The sequence below is a fragment of the Quercus suber genome, unplaced genomic scaffold, assembly GCF_002906115.3.
Source record: "Quercus suber isolate HL8 unplaced genomic scaffold, Cork oak 2.0 scaffold_6, whole genome shotgun sequence".
In the NCBI taxonomy this organism is placed as follows: Eukaryota; Viridiplantae; Streptophyta; class Magnoliopsida; order Fagales; family Fagaceae; genus Quercus; species Quercus suber.
Genome location: NW_027069472.1, coordinates 2,635,483 through 2,649,990, shown reverse-complemented (window position 1 = coordinate 2,649,990; position 14,508 = coordinate 2,635,483).

The window sequence follows — 14,508 nt, the reverse complement described above, 5'->3', positions numbered from 1 at the left end:
GTTGATTTTGGCTTGCGGTGGCAATGGTGGTTGAGTTGCTAGGTTTTTTTTTTGGGGGGGGGGTTGTGGTGGTGGATGAGTTTCTATTTGATTAGTTAAATGAAGAGAGAGAGAGAGAGTGAAATGAATAAATAAATAAATAAATATTATTAGCTGTGATGTGAAGAATAAGAGATGAAAAGTAGCATGAGTTGTGAAATAGTATGTTTAAGGATAAAATAACTTTTTGGAGTGAAAAATATTAACCTTTGTAGCACCCAAATGTGAATGTTCTTAAGATAAAATCATGCTTTAATAAAGGCCAATGCCTTAGTATGCTGGAGTTGACACAATTTAGGCGAAAACACCATTTAATCCCTACATTTTGAGGTCACAGTCAATTTAGTCCTTATATTTTGGTGGCAGTCAATTTGGTCCCTATTATTTTCAACTTGCAATCAATTTAGTCTTTACCGTTAACTCACTAATAAAAAATACATATGAGGCAAATGGTTTGCACTGTTGGCATGCCTAGTATTAAACTATTACATGATATGATGACATGTCTAAATTTTAGTGGCCACATCAACATTTAAAATTACTTTTCTTTTCTTTACCAAATTTTTCTTACAAATTCTTTTAACCAAACAAAAATTTCTTTTTTTATTCTTATTTCTTTATTGTAATTTCTGGGTTACCAAACACTCTCTCTATCTCTCTATGCAATTTCTTTACTCTTTAGCTTCTTTCTCTCTCTCTCTCTCTTCTGGCTTTCACTCTCTTTCACTTCACTCTTCTTCTCTTCAGTCATCAATGGCTATCAACAAAGACTCAACACCTCCACTAATTAACGGCAAAATTAGATCATACACAATGTTCATGAAGCCACCATTGACTTCGTCCCAAAAGCTTTCTTAGCAACCATTTTTCGATTTAGCCAAGAAGATCGTTGTCCCTTCAATGCAACTATTTGATAAGTTTCTTCAAGAATGAGATCCATAATGGATGGTCCTGGTGAAGAAGGAGAAGGGGTCCAAGAATAATATGGGTTTGATTACATATGAGGTTGTTCCTGTTTGTTTATTGGTTCCTCTACCCTCTCTGAGTTTTGAATCTTCTAATTTATGAAAGCATCACAAGAAACAGAGATCTACTTTCTAGTTCTAATAAACCACTATGGGAAGCAAAATGATGTTTTTTTTGTTTTTGTTTTTGTTTTAAAATTATCTTAGGGACTTCACGTTTGCTCTCAGAACCTCATTAAAGAATTCACATTCATTATAGGGAAAGAACGAATTTTTGGATCATTGTTGATATTTGATGGTAGTAGCACTAATAAAATAATCAAAGGTCCTTTCCCAATTAATTGTTGTTTATGTAAAGAATAAAGTTTCAGAGAAAGAGAGGGTGTGTTTGGTTACCAAGAAAAAAAAACTCGAGAAAATAAAATAAAATTTTTAAAAGGTGACATGGCTTTTTTTGCCATCCAAGTGCTAATGTGGTCACTAAAATTTAGGCACATCATCATAAAACGCAATAGTTTAATACCAGGCATGTCAATAGTGCAAACCGTTTGTTACATATGCATTTTCTATTAGTGAGTTAATGGAAAAAACTAAATTGGTTGTAAGTGGAAAATAGCAAGGACTAAATTAACTGCTACAAAAAATATAGGAACTAAATTGACTTTGACCTCAAAATGTAGTAAGGGTCTTTTGGAATCTGCTTATTTTGCTGAAACTGAAAATTTTTGCTAAAAGTATGGTAGATAAAGGTAAAAGTCAGTTAAAATAGTACGGTGGGACCTATGAATAATACCAAAAAGTGCAGTGGAGCTTATGAATGAATAGTAGCAAAATAAGCTTAATAGTAAAAAAAAAAAAAAAAAAAAAAAAAAAAAAAACCTTGCTTTTTAAGTTGGAGCCAAATGCACACTTAGTGAGTTAATGGTAAAGACTAAATTGGTTGCAAGTTGAAAATAACGTAGACTAAATTGACTGCTACCAAAATATAGGGAATAAATTAACTTTAACCTCAAAATGTAAGGACCAAAATAATGTTTTCTCAGACAATTTATACAACTCTAGAAGAAAAGACAATATCATCTTCCACCAATGAATAATTCTAGAGATACAAACTATTTTACAAATAATTTTACAAACTGCTGATGTGGTGAATGATTATTGATAAATGAAAAAGGAATATTAATGGCAAGCCTAAATGAAATCCAATAAAAAGTTGGCTATATCAATAATTTGTAAAAATCAGGGGCGGAGTTATAGCAAGGCTTTTGGGGGGGGGGGGGGGAAGGTTGGGATGGCCCCCCAAAATAGAAGTTGGCTCATCCAAATGTTTGAGTTAGTCCAATGATACTCTTAAAAACCAATAGAATTTGTCAATTAGTCTAGTAGTTATAAAGACAATGTAGTTTTTGTTTTCTTTAATTTGTTTATTGTACATGTTTAATATCAAACTAGACTGCTTTTATATACTATTGAAGTTTAAAAGATATAAGTTCATCTAAAAAATTATCTTGCAAATATACATATGTGAAAGTTATTAATTTTATACACAATATATTTATAAATTATGAGCTACTCTATTATCAAAATATTAATGTTTATATTTGTATATGTGTGTTTAGGTATGTGTGTGATGGTTTATCTTGACTCAAGACTAAAATATTAGTGACAAAATTTAGCCTTCCAAATAAAAATCCTAGCTCCGTCTTTGTAAAATAGTTTATGATTGTAGTGTAATTCTCAACCAATTGCCCTAACTCTACGTGGACGAGGTTGCAAAATCTTAGGCGTGACGTAGATTCCAATTTTGGTATTCTCCATCCAATCCCAAAGTATTGATAATCTCAACAAATCATGAATTAGCACGTAACAACCGTAGGATAATATCCTTAAAAAATTCCCATGATCCAGCTTTCCACAATAATCAAAACAGTCAATACAATAATTTATCGTACACCTCCATAACCCTACCTTCTCTCTATGTCTCTTCGCTGTCTCCGTCTCAGAACGTAGTAGTAAGTGTAACCCCACAAAAAGAGTAACTCAAAGACTGTCAGATAGAGAGAGAGTAATGGGGGTGATAGATATAATAACACGAGTTGGCGCGATTGGCAAGAAGTACGAGAAGTACGACGTATATAAACACAAGGACAAGGACCCCAACGTTGTTTCTGGTGGGGATGATGCTTTTGCTCGTTTGTACGGCGTCGCTGAGGCCGACACCGATGCTGCCTTCCAGGTCTGTCTGTGTCTCTGTCTCTGTCTCTGTGTTCATGGCGGTCTTAGATGATGAAAAGGGTCTTTGTTGGTTTGTCTTAAGAATGTTTTTCTTCTTTGTTTTGATTTCTGAGAAAAAAAAAAACTGATCAGAAAGGAAAAGAAAATAAAAAAGTTAACCAAGATAGAATCTTCAGGATTATGTTCTTTGAAGAGGGTGCATGTTGGTTTAGTGTTTTATTATTATATATTTATTTTTAGGGTGGGGGACCTTTTGCTGCGAAGAAAATTGAAAGGGAAAGGAGAAGAAAAGTATGAACTTTTTTCTTTTTTGATGTTTTGTGTTTTATTACTTTTTAAATGATTAACTTATTTGTTAAGGTAAAAGTGTTAGTAGGAGGCTGAGTATAGAGTAAAGGTTTTTGCTGTGATTATATTTAATATTTTTTGCCACCGCAAGCCAAAATCAACCTAATTTTCATGACCCATAACCTAGAAAACCAGCGTTGTTGGCCTTATTATTGTCATCCTTAAATCGAACCAGTAGCATATTGGCATCCTCAACTTAGTAGTAGATCCACTGTGACCCACACACACCAATCTCCACAACAACCCACATTGATCACTGTCTCGAAGGCATTAGTGTAAAGAGAGAGAGAGAGAGTCGGATAAAGAGACGTGAAAAGGACGAAAGAGAGATGGAAAAGACAATGAAAGTTAGATAAACAAAGAGAAGAGATAATTAAAAATAAAAATATAAGTAGCAATTTACTATAGCAATTTAGTAAATTTTTTTTTTTTTAACTTTAACAACTCGAGCGAAGCTTGGTTTTCGTTACTTGGACTACTGTAGATACCTCATTTTGTACCCCTTATGACTCGAGCCCTTATTCCCCAATGACGACATCACTTGAAGGACCAGGGATTGATTTAGGGTCTAATCTTGTGAATCTTTAGCTTGAAGGATATTTGGTGAAGAAAATAATGCAGTAAAATCCTAAGCATGCGTACGCGTGCTGCTAAGTATGCATACACATACATCGAGCATGCACACAGATACCCCATATATGCGCACACATGTAGGGTTTCAGAATACCTGTAAGGAAATTTTTTGGACATATAAATCGTATAGAGTGAATCACACATCTTTTGGGAGCCGCCCTACACCCCTCTATGATCACCATAGAAAGGTCCTAAAAGCTCGTTTACCAAAAAGAAAGCCAAATGCCTTAGAAAATAGTGAATCAAAGAGGTAGTTTTTATTCTAAAACATCCTCAAATTAAAGTTTACTTGGTTGAGACCTATCTTGGTCTTTACCTTCGAGTTTTAAGCTTACTAACCTTCTTGGTTTTGTTCTTGATTAGATTGAATGAAGGGAACATTCAAATCATAACTCTAAAGAGTTCTAGTGTTGAAGTAAAGGTTCAAACTTTGTCTCTTCCTTTTCTTGTTGTTTAATTGTTTGATTTTTTTTTTTTTTTTTTTGTGTTTTATTTCTTTAATAAATTGTTTGTTAATTTAGGTTGTTTAATTATTATATATATTAGAAGCATGATAGATCATTAGATTTCTTGTTTTAATCTTTCGTTCTTGCATGTTCTGAGTTTGTGTTCTTGGGCTCATATGTGTGTGCAAGCGTCATGCATGCCAAGGCATACTTGCATGCATGTGCACACATGCACATGGGGTGCACATATGCACATGGGTTGCTCAAATGTTTGTTTCTGTTTAGTCTAGTTCTTGCATATTTAGAGTTTAGGTCAGTAGTATAATATGTTTTGTTTGCTTAATCTTTAGATTAGGGTTTACATGCTTTAGAGAATATGAACATGCATAGAACATGAACATGCATTGATGCATAGGTGTTGTGGTACAGTAAGGTAAGTGAAATAAGTCAGGCATATGAATATGGACATGCATTTGGATTGTTTAACATGAGTTGATTGATGAACTTGATGATTGTGCTTGAATACTATGATGCCATGCTTGGATGATTGAATATGTCTTGTTTAAAAATCATGACCACATGTTAATGCCTTATTGATGTCATTGCCTTATGATGTTTGTACTTCCCTTGGATATAAAACACGATTTACTAGATGAATGAAGGGGTTTTATGCAATGATGTATGTGGGACAATATGTCATGTTTGGATGTTAGATGCATGTTAAAGTGTGTGTGTGAGTATAAGATGAACATGTTAGAGGACCCTTTGATGGGTTTAGAATTTGGAACACAATGAGTAGAGGCCGACCCACGAGTCGAGTAGGGTTGGGTGCCTAACACCTTCCCATTCCCATACCTAAACTCCGGACACATGCCCTAGTAAGATTAGTCCTTCACATAAGGATGTTATACATATGGTTCCTAGATCTAATCTAGGTGGCGAGTCCATTTACACCCTTTGCCAAGTCTATCCTAAGCCAAGGCGTACTTCCCACGATTGGAGAACACTCCAAACTCGTCACAGGGCGCTTGCAGCCATAACTACTAAAATATCATTTTTGGTAATTTAGCACCCCAATGTAAATGCTCTAAGGGATTCAAGTGATAATTCAATTATAATAGCATATATTATGGTGTTTTATATATGTGATTTGAATCATACCTCTCTTTCCCCGCCATAACTATCTACCGGTCAAAAAATCTTCATATTACGATTGGCAAAAAAAAAAAAAAAGTCATACTATGTTCCAAAAACAAATAGAAAATATTGTAAATTTATAAACCAAATTTTCCTTGACACATGATCTTTAATGACAAAAAAAAAAACTAAAATAATTATGTTATAATTAACTCAAACTTATATATATGTGAAATTTGAAGAAATTTAAACTTGTGATCAAATAAATTCTATGAGCACCAACACCTTTCTCAAGTCCCAACTAGAACAGTGGGTTAGCTTAATGAGACATGTACCGCTTTAGTGTCTAACTTAAGGATAGTGCGGAAAATGAGTCAGAACCTAGTTATATATCCATGAACCACTTTAGACCCCATATGTGAAGGTCTACTTGGCTCATACTAAGTATAAAGTTAGGGTACGTTATTGGGAATATGTTAGACACCTATTATTGCCCAACCATAGCTAGCCTTCACTTCTATTATTGTAGTATACCTAAATAAATATTACTAATAAGTAACCCCTATAACATTTATTGGCACACTAAACATAATATATAAACTAAAAAAGGTAAAATATCATTTTCATCCCTAAATTATCACAAAAGTTTGCCTTTTGTCCTTGAACTTTCAGAAGTTTTATTTTCATCCCTAAACTTTGCAAAGCATTCTAATTTTCATCCCTTATTATGTTTCTGTTAATTTATGTCTTACGTGGCTTGACAAAACATTAATGTGATATTTGACTTGAACTAAATTATTTTATTTAAACAAATTTAGACACGTGGCAAAAAATTACTGGCACATGTGAACCTTTTTTTAAATCGACAAAATTACCCCACCGAAATCTCCAAGTCTCAGGTGTGTGAGTATTAATAAAAAAAATCCTTAAACCATGAAAACCCACCACCCTCATTCATTGAAAATCTCAAACCTCTCTCACACGTAACTGAACTTCCAAGTTCAAGATTTTTGGTTCAAGATTTTTGGTTTACCTTAATTAATAAACCCCTAAATTTGGTTTAGTTAATTAGGTAACTTAAAATAAATTAGACAAATAGGTGACCAATCACACCTAATACAAAACCAATAGTTGGTGGCGACTCATAAAATAAAAATAAGAAAAAGGGACTCACACACACACACCTCACCCTAGAAGTGACCAATCATACAAAACCAATAGTCGGTGGCGACTCCTAAAATGAAAATTAGAAAAAGGGACTCACACACACACACACACACCTCATCCTAGAAGCATATACACATAAAGAGTCAAGTCGTTATGGATCCAATGTGTGATAAACCAAAAAGAAAACCCCTTTAAAGGGGAAGCAACTGAAATTAAATTTTTGGGGCATCCACAACTATTTCTTGTAATAAAGACATAACTAAACTACCGAATAACTAAACAGTAAGCTGTTACATTACAATGTCTATTACAGTCTATTAAACATGCATTAAATGAATTCTATACTAAAATAAATAGAATGAAATGCTTGACTAAAAAAAATTTAATTTTATTATATAAACTGAATTTGATTTATTCATCTTACTAAAATAAAACAAAATTGAGTAAAATACAATTGTACAAAAATAATATATGGAAATTAAATTCAAATTAAAGGATTTGCTCTGGGTGGCATACACCATTGATCAATGGCATACTCTACTTAGCTTCAAACAAAATCCCGGAAAATGAAGGATATGGGAACTAAAAGAACATCCAATCAAGGGTTGGGGAGGGGTTTGGGGGGGGGGGGGGGGGTTGGGGTGCCTAGAATTGGTGTAAGCCATTGATGACTAGTATATGACTATATGTATCCCTGGAAGTGGCATACACCACATCAAAAAAAAAAAAAAAACCCCATAAATTCACTAAAAGTGCCAAAAAAGAAGAAGAATAAAGATAAACAACATGCTATCATCCAATATAAATGAAAGCACAAATTAACATTTGAAAATAACTCTAAAAACATCACATTTAGGAGGAGAGGATTGTGGAGGAAATTCATACCTCTTTTCGTTCATTATTGAAGTGATCTTCTGACTGATCGCTCCATCAAATCAGGTACCGCAGTTATGTGTGTTATCCAACAGAATTAAAGTAAAGGGGGTTCGAGAAAAACCTAAGCCAAAATGATTAATAACTTCAAGGGATGACATCAACACTACAAGGGTAAAAAATGATGGACGAATTAGTGATAGTTGAAACCCATGAGAGAAAAGTTAATTCTTGTAAAAGATATTGCTCTAACACTTTTAGCAAAGAGAGCGAACAAGTCTAGATGGTTTGAGGGGTGGACTTCATTCTTGAAAAAAGGAGTGAAATGGGGTATTTATAGACTTGCAGAGTCTCTAAGGTGTTTGGTTAACATTTATTTATTTTTTTGATTGTAAACTTTTAATTGGATTTCATTGATAAGGACCAAAGTCCATTGCAATTACATCATTTAGAATTTGGAGTTCAATAACAGGGGGAGTATCCTCCACCCATATTACACAATCATTAACAGGCAAGGCATTCCTAGCAAGTAAGTGAGTAGCAACATTGTTGTTCCTTCTAACGTGCTCAATCCTCTAAGACTTGAAATGTCCTAAGCACCATTGAGCCTTCTACAATCTTTTGGATGGTCAAGGCTGGGATTACAGACCCTTTTAACACATTCATCACTAACTGAAAGTCCCCTTCCACCACAATATCCTTCAAACCCAAGTCCCATGCTAGCATTATACCTGTTTCAGCAACTTTTGCTTCGGCCTCTAAAGCTCCCCAAGGAAAAACTATCTTCTTACAAAGTGCTCCCATCATCTACCCTTTGTCATTTCTTATGTCCACCCCAATTCCACGACACCTTTGCTCCTTAAACACAGCAACATCAACGTTTACTTTATACATACCTTGAGGGGGAGGAGTCCAATGTTTAAACTGAGGGATTAGTTGAGCTTCTTGGCGCATAATCAGGCAGGCTTCACGAAATTCTTCCACGTCTTTCCTTGCTTCCCCTGCAATGGTTTTCCCATTCTTGCACTTACCCCAAACTTGACAAAATTTCTATTGTTCCACAGCAACCAAGCTGTGACAGCAAACTCCTCACAACCTTTCTCTCCTGGAGATGCCATTAGCAACCACACCATATCAAGGAAGTCCTTTGGGGGTCAACCTAGTCTGTCAAGCTTGAACTTTGTCTTACTCCAAGCCTCCTTTGCTACTTTACACCCCCATAATATATGACCCGATAATTCATTCTCTACACACAGGTCACACTTATCTTCTTTAACTACCTTTCGGTGCATTAGGCATTGTTTTGTGGGCAGGGCATTTTTTGCAAGCATGCCATAGGAAGTGCTTAACTTTGTTTGGGCACTACAAGCTCCATATAAGCTTCCATATAGCCTCCATTCTTGATGTATCAAAGCATCCAAGTCTGCCTTCATTTCCCTTTGAGACCTTGAGGTACCTAACTACCACTTTGTAAGTACTCTTGACAAAAATGATACCATTGGGGGGTTTTAGCCCACACTTGGGTGTCTGTCGGGTTCATGGGGCTAATTGGGATGCTTAGGATGGTCTCGGCTTCGAAGGGGAGGAAGGTGCTTCTTACCAAACCAACATTCCACTCAGTTTTGTCATGTGCTATTAGGTTGGCCACATTCTCCCCTATTTCCATTACAGGCCTAGGTGAGATAATTCTGCCTGACTCCGTGGATGGATTCCACGCATCACCCAGATCTTAATGCTCTTTCCATCACCCATACACCATCTAACCCCTTCCCTTAACATTGGTTTGGTTGCCATCAAGCTTCTCCAAATGTAGGAGGGGTTTTTCCCCACCTGAGCATCCAAAAAGGAGGAGTTTGCAAAATACTTTGCTCTAAGCACTCTATGGATTAAGGAGTCTGGTCTTTGCTATATTCTCCATCCTTGTTTGTCAAGGAGCACAAGATTGAATGCTTTCAAGTCCCGGAATCCCATGCCACCCTTCTTCTTTGGTTTGCACAAGTTTTCCCACGAGACCCAAGTGATCTTCCGAGCATTTTCTTTCTTTCCCCACCAGAAACCCCCAACCAAGGGATTTATTTCCGAGCACAAAGAATCAGTAGCTTGAAGCAATTCATGGTGTAAGTTGGTGTGGCTTGTGCTAGTGCCTTTATTAGGACCTTCCGGCATTGGACAACAATTTCCCCTTCCATCCCGCTATTTTCTTTCTTACTTGGTCTTTGATGCGATTGAAAGCCTTTTTCTTTCCCGTTCCCACCATCGAGGGTAAACCCAAGTATTTCTCGTGTTGTTGTACAATCTATGCACCGATAGTGTCCTTCACCCCCATTTTGGATATCAGCCCTTGTATTCTTGTTGAAAAACAAGGAAGTTTGGTTAACATTTTGGCTAGCTAGGGAGTTGACCAAAATCAAAGTAACCATGAAAATGGAAATGAGTGATTTTAGGGTTCTTGTCTTTAAATCGCATATGCCACCAACACGCAATCGTAAACTAGAATGTGAGAGGTGTTGGTGTATTTTAATAAACATAAATTATATTTTCATATTACTAATTCTATGAAAATAAATTTGGTGAATACTAGTTTGAAATATAAAAGATTCTTGTTAAAAGCATCGAAGTGAGCCAATAAGAAAAAGTTGGTGGTGCAAAAATTTTAATTTTTAGAAATTGTTAATACCACCAAAAATATACCTTTTGTATTTTTGAGGAGATTAAAGAAAATGAAGGCCTATAGCTATAGCCAATAGATTTAGTAGATGCTGAAGGGGATGAGGTTGAAAGTCCACATTAGAGGATACCCAACCAAGCGTGTAAAGATTCAGAGATCCTGAAAACTAGGTTCATTGGAAAAAAATCTTAAGGTGGTGTTGATATTGTGTTTTGTTCAGTTTTGATTTGCGTACCGAAAAACCAATTTAAGCAGTAAAAAGCCAAATTTTGATTTTGTTTTTTTAACATGAAAAAAAGAAAAGAAAAAGGAATTAGATGAAATAATTTTATTTGTCTCCATTAGATGTTGGATAAATCATTTTGATGGTCCGAGATTTTAAAATCCCAAAAATGTCATTTTTAGCTAAGGTTGACAGACTTTGACCAAACCTAAGTGAGGCTAGTCAAAGTTTGACCAAAAATCCTATCATCGATTGAGATGAATTTGAACTCATCTTAAAAATAATGAATTTCCCGTTAAAGTGGCAGTTCATGGGCCTAAATCAAAGTTGAAATGGATGAGATATTCCGAAAATATCAAAAGTGTTAACCTTTTTTGCAACATGTGATTGTAATTTAATTTTCGACTAAATGATAATCAAATGAATACCAATTGGTTCAAGTGAGGAGTCGTTGAAAATGTTACATGATAAATTTCGATTTGACATGCTTGGATGACTAAAAAATTCCATTTAAATAAAAAAAAAATTCACAAAAATATTAAAGTGAGAATTTTATGTTAAAACATGGTTTTTTTTACTACTTTTCCACTGCATCCGATGTGCTAAATCAAAGGATTTGAACAAAAAAAGTAAGAATATTTAGAAAATAGGCATCACAACCACCGCACACCCTTGGTGCGATGGTCACTCTACAAGTATAAGTGCTTGTGGGGTGTGGGGGGCAAGGGTCGGGGTTCAAGTCTTTAGGAGGGAGCTTCACACACATATACACTTAGATTAGGCTAGAGTAGAATTCTATCTTGTATCCAAAAAAAAAAAAAAAAAAAAAAAAGGCATCACAACCTTTTTGACAATATCTTTGAATACAGCTTATTTTGCTAAAAACTGAAAACATTATAGCAAAATAATTTTTAAATGTGTAAATAGTGTCGTGAGACCCATTTTTTTTTTTAATAAAGTGGTTGTGTATCCCGTGAATAGTGCGTAAACAGTGATGAACAGTGCACGAACAATGCATAAACAGTGCACTGTCTCCTAAAAGCTGTTGGCGTGCATAAAAAAAAAAAACTGAAACGCGTTTTGCCTGGAGACGCGGACGCAAAACGCAGTATCTATACCCAACCTAAGTCTTTTGTTGTTATTGTTGTTGTTAAGTTTCCAATTGTTTTTCAATGCTTAATTTAGATTGAAAATGTTGAATGAAACAAAAATAGAAGATATTTAATGTTAGGGGTGATAATATACCAAAAATGATAAAAAAAAAAATAGACAATTTGTGTATTCATTAAAGTTTATAAAGATGGAAATTTCTATTTTTATATAATAATAATAATAATAATAATGTATGCTTGTGTAAATGTTTGTATGTATCAATATGCGATTTGATCCCCCAAGCCAAAATTCTTAGTTTTGCCCTTGGTTACAGGGCAATAAGATAAATACCATTCATGGTTCAATCCCCTTCCACAACTTTGTTTCAATAACATGTTTTGATGTTAGACAAATAATTATAAATATGGTCAAGATTGTGTAAATGCCGACCTCCATTTTTGTTGGATAAGATATTGTCAAAAAGGNAGTTTTTTTTTTGGAAATGATGTTGATGAAGCTAGTTAAGGTATTTATTTTATGTTTTTTTTTTTTTTTTCACTATGTTGGGTCTGAAAATTAAAAATTGTTGTTTGAGGTTTATTTGTTTATCATTGGTGGTGGTAACAGAAAGTCAGAAACTCAAAATATTATTGTTTTGAGATTTCAGAAATTCATAATATTAAAAAATTGTAAAAGGCTTTCTTGTGGGTGGAAAGCATGGACATCGAATTTGACTCATGGTTATCTTTTGACAAGGATTGCAACAGTGAAAAAGTATAAGAGAGATTACTTTATATTGCAGCAGATTAAAAAAAAAGCAATACCTTAGTTGTTCTTATTTACCGACTTTCCTACACTACTTTATCAATTTTTTATAAACATACTACTTTAAACATGTGAGTTTATTACGTTACTATATGCTTTTTTGTTAACAGTTTTATGATATACGATTACCTGTAAAAAAAAAAAAAAAAAAAAATTCGATGATGTTATCTCCTTTTTTTTTTTTTTAATGATTTCTAAGTTGATTAAAAATTCTAACTTGACTACTATTCTTTCTTTAAAAAAAAAAAAAATTGCCTACTATTGGAATTCTTCCTCTAATGAATTTCTTTTAATTATAAATTTATTGCTTTTTATTACCAATTTATCAAGAGAATTAACATGAGAGCTCTTATTTTCATGTTTTTTATGAAACTTAAATTAAAAGATAATTAGTATTATTTTTAAATAAGATAGTTGTGGTTGAAAAGTAATGCAATGCAAGAAGAAAGAAAAAAAGGAAAAACAGAGAAGAACGAGAGAAAGAGAGAGAGATTTGGTGGAAGGAAATTCTGTTCTCATTGATTGATTGAATCAGATACTATATCCAATTAATTAATATATATAATTGTAACCTCCTCTGTAGAGTGTGGAACAAATCTAACCAACCCACATTCAATGCTACCAGATCTTGACACGTGAACAAAACACCAGACTCATTCTTACTTAACTACCCTATGCTACCTGTAGTTTACTTCTATGTCAACTATCCTACAGGTCGTTTACCAGTAGCCTTATCACCAATTGTGTCAGCACTCTCAACCACAGTAGCATCAGTAGCATGTGATGTAGCATGTGCCTTCACAGCGGTCTCATGAACTCATAATGATTTTTTTTTTTAATGCCAAACTGTGAATTTCATTATAAAAAATAAAAATAAAAGTAAAAAATTAGCATTACAAGTAGGGGTGGAGCTATACTTATCAATGGGGGAAGGATTTAAAAAAAAAAATCCTAATATATATATTCTACAATTTTTCAAAATATTAGATCATAAAATTAATAGCTGGCCCCTCCAAAAAATAAGAGCTGGCCCTAGCAAAAAAGGAATTGAACCACTATAATGGTTGGATTCCAAAAAAAAAAAGTTGTTAAATAACAACAAACTATCCACCTCTATCTATGAAAAAAAAAAAAAAAACTATCCACCTTGTAACCAAAAAAAGTAGTACTTCTTTTTAGTTTTTTCCTCTATTAATTGGAAAGTTCTAGTTGTTGACTTTAAATTGTAAGTTTTTAATAAAAGAAATTTCCTCTTAGAGTGTTATTTTATTTTATTTTATTTGGATTAGGCCTTCTGGTGTTGTTGTTAAGTTTAAAATTGTTTGTCAATACTTGATTTTTTTTTTTTTTTTTTGCTAAACTTGTCAATACTTGATTTAGTCACAAAATGTTAAATGAAAAAAAACGAAACTGAGGGTACTTAATGTTAGGGGGTAATAGTACTTAAAAAGTAATTTTCTCTTGGCTATATATATATATATATATATATATTTATATGTTTCCCCAATTTGAGACTAAGGGTTCATTTGAATACAGCTTATTTTGCTAAAAACTGAAAACATTATAGCAAAATAATTTTTAAATGTGTAAATAGTGTCGTGAGACCCATTTTTTTTTTTAATAAAGTGGTTGTGTATCCCGTGAATAGTGCGTAAACAGTGATGAACAGTGCACGAACAATGCATAAACAGTGCACTGTCTCCTAAAAGCTGTTGGCGTGCATAAAAAAAAAAAACTGAAACGCGTTTTGCCTGGAGACGCGGACGCAAAACGCAGTATCTATACCCAACCTAAGTCTTTTGTTTTTTGTTGTTGTAAGTTGTATTTTTTAATGCTTAATTTAGATTGAAAGATTGT